The 7002-nt window shown below is 42.0% G+C and overlaps 1 protein-coding gene across 20 annotated transcripts in view; it reads right to left on the bottom strand.

The window, feature by feature from the left end:
- SGMS1 (sphingomyelin synthase 1) overlaps window positions 1-7002 on the bottom strand; it is a 330390-nt gene that overhangs the window by 168998 nt on the left and 154390 nt on the right. For 17 of the 20 annotated variants that reach the window (XM_010832194.1, XM_010832198.1, XM_010832199.1 and 14 more), the window contains one exon: window positions 323-358. The exons of the other annotated variants lie outside the window; for them this stretch is intronic. The gene's annotated coding sequence lies outside the window, so the exon portion shown is untranslated. The remainder of the gene's footprint in view (window positions 1-322; window positions 359-7002) is intronic. 20 annotated transcript variants of the gene reach the window in all.

Raw genomic sequence — 7002 nt, 5'->3', positions numbered from 1 at the left:
TGGATGCCTCAAAGATGACTCTAATAATAAAGACATTGACATCAAAGATGGTATGTAAAGAACTGGAAGGAAATTATCCTGAAGTAGGAAAAAGTATTACTTGTAAAATTATGTTTCATATAAGTATGCTCTTATTAAATACACACGGGTAAGTAAATTAATTAAATGGCATAAGTATGTATCTGACTAATACCTCTATATCCCTAAAACATCTCTTATACATTGAAGTTGACCACAAAAATTGTTTTGTTCTTCTCAGTGGGAAAACCTGAGAAATGTAAGCTAAACATAAAAGATACATAAAGAAATTAATTCCATTTACCTGAATCATCTTATTTCTCTTTATCAGTCTTCCAATCTAGAAGAAAACAGGAAGTAAATTAAAGTGCATTCTTCTGGTAATGAGCTGCTTATAAGGGGGGAAAAAAAACTAATAAAATCCAAGTTACTAATAAATAGTTACTTCTTGTTCCCTCGCCATACCAAAAACTATTCTTTTGCACTTGCCAGCTAATTCCCAGATATAATGGTATTCAGAGTAAACTTTACAATACAAAGCCATGCAGAAGCAAGCACGGAAAGTCAATGCCAATAAAAACTGCATCCAAGTGCATCCAATGGTATCACATGAGTTTTTTTATTTTTTAAACTTATATATGCATTTGTTTTACTTTTCGCTGCACTGAGTCTTCGCTGCTGCATCGGACTTTTCTCTAGTTGTGGCGAGTGGCTGCTACTCTCCAGTTGCAGAGCACAGCCTTCTCATTGTGGTGGCTTCTCTTTCGGAGTGTGGGCTCTGGAGTGTGTGGGCTTCCGTAGTTGCGGTGCGTGAGCTCGGCAGTTGTGAAACACAGGTTTAGCTGCCCCGTGGCATGTGGAACCTTCCTGGACCAGGGAGGAAACCCGTGTCCTCTGCATTTGCAGGTGGAGTCTTAACCGCTGGACCACCAGGGAAGTTCTCACAAGAGTTTTAGAATCATATATTAATATTGTATAAATTATCTTATCACCATTCAGCTAAGTAACTGCTGACAACAGTGAGAAAGATTAAGAAGCAATAAAGTATATTTTCAAAACATAAGAATTGTAACTCTGGAGTGAAAATGGTAGCAATGTGTTTATATTCAGAATCCTGTGATAAACCATAATGGAAAAGAACATGAAAATGAATATATGTATGTATAACTGAATCACTTTGCTGGACAGCAGAAATTACTGCAACACTGTAAATCAGCTATATTTATAGAAAATAAATTTTTTAAAATAGCATATCAAGTGAAAGTATAGACCATGTAAATATGTTTATGGGTGGCTCAGTGGTAAAGAATCCACCTGCAATACAGGAGAAGATGAAGGAGACGCAGGTTTGATCACTGGGTCAGGAAGATCCCCTGGAGTAGGAAATGGCAAGCCACTCCAGGATTCTTGCCTGGAAAATCCCATGGACAGAGGAGCCTGGGAGGCTATAGTCCATGGGCTCGCAGAGCTGGACACGACTGAGCGACTAAGCATGCACACGTGGTCAAAGAGTTTATAAACAGACTTAAACCCACATCATCTTAAAGGTTTAGAGATGCTTCCTCACTGACATTCATGAAAGACTTTATCAACTAAAAATGAAATATAACCCTTTGAAAATATACATGTGAATTACAGCATCTGCAAAAACAGGGGGGAAATTACCGTTTAAAAAGAAAAGCACAGAAATCTTGTGTGTGTGTGTGTGTGTGTGTGTGTGTGTGTGCTCAGTCATGTCCGACTCTTTGCGAGCCCATGCACTATAGTCCACCAGGTTCCTCTGTCCATGGAATTTTCCAGGCAAGAATACTGGAGTGGCTTGCCATTTCCTACTCCAAGAAAAGCAGAGAAGTCTTGAGTGGATTAATTTTACTAAAGTGAACACATACATGTAACCACCACTCTCCCCCAAAGGTCACCTGTTCACTGCGACAACTTCAAATACCACATGTTAGTTTTGCCTATTGGATCAAGGGTTTTTCTGAGAGTCTAAGAATCTCTGGGTCTGAACCAAAATAAAATGCTTTAGGAAGAGAGAAGCAAGTAGTCAGAGAGAGCAAGAAGTTATTATTTCAGAAAGATATTCATGTGCCTAAGATTGTACGGCTGTTTGACTGGCTGCGTGGTTGTGTAGAATCAACCTGCAAGGTCTCCAGAGACTGGAGGAAACGGAAGCTGTTTTGTGATATAAATAGCAGGAAAGGGCTTCCTTCCTGTTGTCCAGGATGAGTGTACTGCTGGGAGTGAGATACAGGAAGTGGGAGCAGAGCAAAGAGGGGAGAGGGCAAGGCAGTTTGAATTTCCTTTCTATAGATACAAAAACACCTATAAAATAAAGATAATTACCAAACTAGTAGGTTTAATCTGTTGTTGTTCAGTTGCTAAGTCATGTCTGACTCTTTTGACCTCATGGACTGTAGCCCACCAGGCTCCTCTGTCTATTGGATTTCTCAGGCAAGAATATGGGAGTAGGTTGGCATTTCCTTCTCTAGGGGATCTTCTCGACCCAGGGATTGAACCCATGTCTCCTATATTGACAGGTGGGTTCTTTACCACCTTCTAACAAGCTCCACTAAGCTACTGAGGCGTCATCTCATTTGATCTTCAGATTGCTCTGAAGATAGCCTATCTTATCTGCCTGTAGACAGGGAAGGATATTGAGTCTCAAAGCAGAGTGCCTAAAGTTAAACAGTTAGTAGGTGATGCAAAGCTGTTCTTCTTTACAGCTTGTACGCAGGGCTAGAGATACCAAAAACAAAAAGGAAAATGTTCACAGAAAAGAAGCCATTGTCATGAGATACCGAATATACTGTGTTATCCCTGCCCATGAATCATTAAAGGAAAAAGAACCAAGTAATTCAAATTCCCTAAAGTCTTTCTTCTGAATTACTAAAAAGTTAAATGATTCTTTTGCTTGTAAAGTAGGTCCACTCATCTTTCTGTGCCTCAAAGGAGAAGTTTCAAACTGCTGCTGCTGCTAAGTCACTTCAGTCGTGTCTGATCCTGTGCGACCCCAAGACGGCAGCCCACCAGGCTCCCCCGTCCCTGGGATTCTCCAGGCAAGAACACTGGAGTGGGTTGCCATTTCCTTCTCCAATGCATGAAAGTGAAAAGTGAAAGTGAAGTCATTCAGTCGTGTCCAACTCAGCGACCCCGTGGACTGCAGCCTACCAGGCTCCTCCGCCCATGGGATTTTCCAGGCAACAGTACTGGAGTGGGGTGCCACTGCCTTCTCCAGAAGTTTCAAAAGTAATGCTTAAATTTCACAAGGTATACATTTCTGACATGCTAATTTGTTTTAGCCACTCTGTATGGGGACTTGAAAAGAACAAGGTATCCCTCAGAGAAAGCCACAGATGCAGAAGGCAAGTGACTGCCAGAACCTGTGAGAATGTCACCTTCAAATGACAAGCCAGACCTGCATGAATATCTAATGCTGTAATAAGTACTTTCAAAGAGCTGAGGCCAAAAAGGGAACACTCTTCAAAACAGGAACTTTGTATTCCACTCCTTGAGAGGGAGAGGAAATAAAATATCTAGAAAAGCTGTTATCAGACTGTGTGACAAGGCCTTCTTGCATCCTCACTGATAAATACAAAATAATGTGCCAGTGACAATAACTATGATTGCCACACATCATGAAATGCCTTCACATTTCATGTGCTCCCATAAGAACCCTGCAAGTGGGGAGGGGTGAGCATCACCAACTAATCAAATGCAGACACTGGGCCCAAACAGGTTATATATTTAACTTGTCCAAGGTCAGAAAATTGTCTCGTGACAAAAGTCACAAGTTTGTCCAAGATCACAATGCGAGGAAGTAGGAAAGGGTCCCAAATCAAGTGTGTCGAATGCCCAAGACACATGACAGTTTGGGCTTAATGATGAAAGCAACCAAATTTGGCTTTTCAATCTCAAATCATTTAATGATTATTTCACTATTTCCCGGTTTCAAGTTGTTTTTGATATGTCCTAAGCAAAGGTTCGGAGAAGGCAATGGCACCCCACTCCAGTACTCTTGCCTGGGAAATCCCATGGGTGGCAGAGCCTGGTAGGCTGCAGTCCATGGGGTCGCACAGAGTTGGACACGACTGAAGCGACTTAGCAGCAGCAGCAGCAGCAGCAAAGGTTATTAACGTGTCTTCCTTCTGTGAGATGGGGGACGTGTCTTGTTTGCCACTGGCTTGTGGACAGGAAACAAAAATAGGTCTGGATGGAGTCTTTTTATAGATTAGATAACTGCTTAAGCAGCTGAGAGCTCTCCAGTGATTGTCTTTATATGGGGTCCAGTACAGGGAAAGCATAGTAAAGGCAGCAGGCTTGATTAAGCGGACACATGCTGAGAAGATACAACGTGAGTTCTTCTGAGACTAGTGAGTGAGAGAGTTAACTAGGTTCACCTTGTACACTAAAGCAGAAAAAAAAAATTACCCAAATTACACTTGGACGGCCGTGGCTCTAAATGTCCAATTCTAACGAGTGTAGTAGGGCAAGGGTCTCTGTAGACATTAAGCCAGTGACACTCAGAATCATATTGGGGCAGGCGGGACAGAGGAAGGTCCCCTTTGCTTATTCACAATAATTCTGGTAGAGAAATACTCAAACTCTTGTGTTTTTACCACTGGTGACCTCGTCCCAGGAAAAAACCACACTGAAGAAAAAGATTCCAAGTAAAAAGGAATGATCCTGAGGAGCAAGTTGGAGGAAGGAAAAGACTTGAGTTCACAGCATTCTCTAAGGCCTGGCACACTCCCACTTTACAAGCTTGTATTTGTAGGAGGGCCAGTCCTTCCAAGGCTTATGACCTCCTCTGAGATCAGAGAGGACAATGGTTCACCTTGGGGCTGCTTGCTAGAGGGACAGGAAGTGGTTGCCCAGGAAACAGCACTGGGAGACAATGCTGGAACCAGCTGCCACTGTCCACATGGACATAAGACACAGAAGTCACAGCAGGCATGCTTCATTTTGTGGCAGCTGTGTCCCAAACACGACTATTATAACTCAGTTGCTTCTTCTCAGGGGGAAGACGGTGTAATTAGACTTGAATAATATAGAGAGACCAATAACAGCACAAGATTGATTTAATTATATTTTTTCTATTTTTATGAAAATTTCTGTTAGAATTACACTTTATTAGAATACTAAAACCCACTGAAAGTTTCCTCACTGTCACTCATAAACAGCATGCTATGCCAATTAAATCTTAATTTTAAGAGAATTCAAAATCCAAAGTACAGAGTTCATGCTTTCTTCCTCTAATATCTAACTCTCAGTAAACACAGTTTAACTGAAACTTTCCTTTCTTTCTTGGCTTGGAGAGGAAACTTTACAGTCTTAAGACTACCGTTGCAAAGCCCCAGGCATCCTGTCAAGTTCACGGTGACTGAAAGTTGTAGTCTCCTGCTGGAGATACCGCAAGGCTTCCTCCTGCTAGCAGCTGGAACCAGCACTCTTAACCAGGGAGAACATGGTTCAACTACACTCAGTGAAAAAAAAAAATTTAGTTGCTCAGTCGTGTCCAACTCTTTACAACCTCATGGACTGTGGCCTGCCAGGCTCCAGTCTATGGAATTCTCCAGGAAAGAATACTGGAGTAGCCATTCCCTCCTTCAGGGGATCTTCCCAACCCAGGGATCAAACCTGGGTCTACCTGCATTGCAGGCAGATTCTTTATCATCTTAGCCACTAAGGAGGCCAGCCTTATTCTCTCCTTCACTGCAGCACATCCTTACTTTTTCTAGATTAAAATAATATCACAAAGAATAAACTGAATGTCTCCTCTCAGCCCTTCCCCAAAGCCTGCCTCAATTTGCAACCCGTCTCGATTCTCTTCAGTAAACCACAAGAGTTCTTTCTTTGAGTTGCTTGGCTGAGGTGTAAGAGAAAACACAAAATATAAAAGACCATCCATTAACTAACTTCCCTGGGAGTTTAGCAACTGACCAATTTGCCTCTCAAATGGCCTTTCCTTTTCCCTTTTCCTCTCTAAAATGCATTCGAATAGAGAACAAGTTCTTTGCAAAGAAAAGGACAGGCTAACAAATAGCAGTCTATTAAAATGTGGAAACTGAAGGAGAGGATTTAATGGGGCATATCCACTCAGCATCTAGACACTAAGTGGGGCTCCACTGAAAGATACCAGGGGAATATCCACCCAGTGGAAAAGTACTGGTAGGCTGGGACGGGGGTGCGGGTGGAGTTTGATTCAGAGGTATTGAGGAATACCTGGGGCTCGGCTGAAAGATACCAAGGTTGCTCAGTTGTAGGAGACTGGTCTGTGTTGAGTATAAGGTAAGAGGCTGATCTGATGCTTTTCCTCAATTCAGCTGCCATAATAGAATTTGTCAGGAAAAAAGTGAACATATCGCATGAGAGGTTAGCTCCAAAGAAAAGGGACAAGACTTCTGCCGGCCAGTCATGGTTTTCTCAGGTGACTGAGAAATTTGCAGGAGTGGTGGAGACCAAGTCTTCGTACCATGCGGTGGTCCCACAGGGAAACCCACTTATTAATTAAAACACTTGTTTACCCATTCAGCGACCCGAGCACCCACAGGTAGTCTTAGACTGCCACAGGGAGAAACCATGACATGTAAAACCAAGTGAATTGACTCTGGGGTGATTCCCAGACAAGTCAAGCTCGCAAAAATCACACTGGCCCACCATAAAATTTCACTAGTAAATTTTATCTAGTGCTAAAATTCAACTTAAAATGGGAAAAAGAGCCTCTCAAACAGAGAAACAAGGGGCATCAGAAACCAGCCTTTAACTAACACCCCAGCAAGGGTTATGTACATACAAAACTTATACTTCCAAGTACCTACTTAGTTGCGGAAATTATACTAAAGAAGATCTCAACCTAAAATGGCTAAATGAGGTTTTTGTTGATACTTTAAAATGGATATTTTTGTGCACACAGTTAGAAAACCTGGCTGTACGATCAAACATATTGAACAGAATGCTTACTTTGGTATCTAGAAGCTTCTA

Source organism: Bison bison, unplaced genomic scaffold (genome assembly GCF_000754665.1).
Source record: "Bison bison bison isolate TAMUID 2011002044 unplaced genomic scaffold, Bison_UMD1.0 scf7180017860456, whole genome shotgun sequence".
NCBI classification, from domain to species: domain Eukaryota; kingdom Metazoa; phylum Chordata; class Mammalia; order Artiodactyla; family Bovidae; genus Bison; species Bison bison.
The sequence above is the reverse complement of the archived record's forward strand: the minus strand, read 5'-3'. Positions and strand labels throughout refer to the sequence as shown.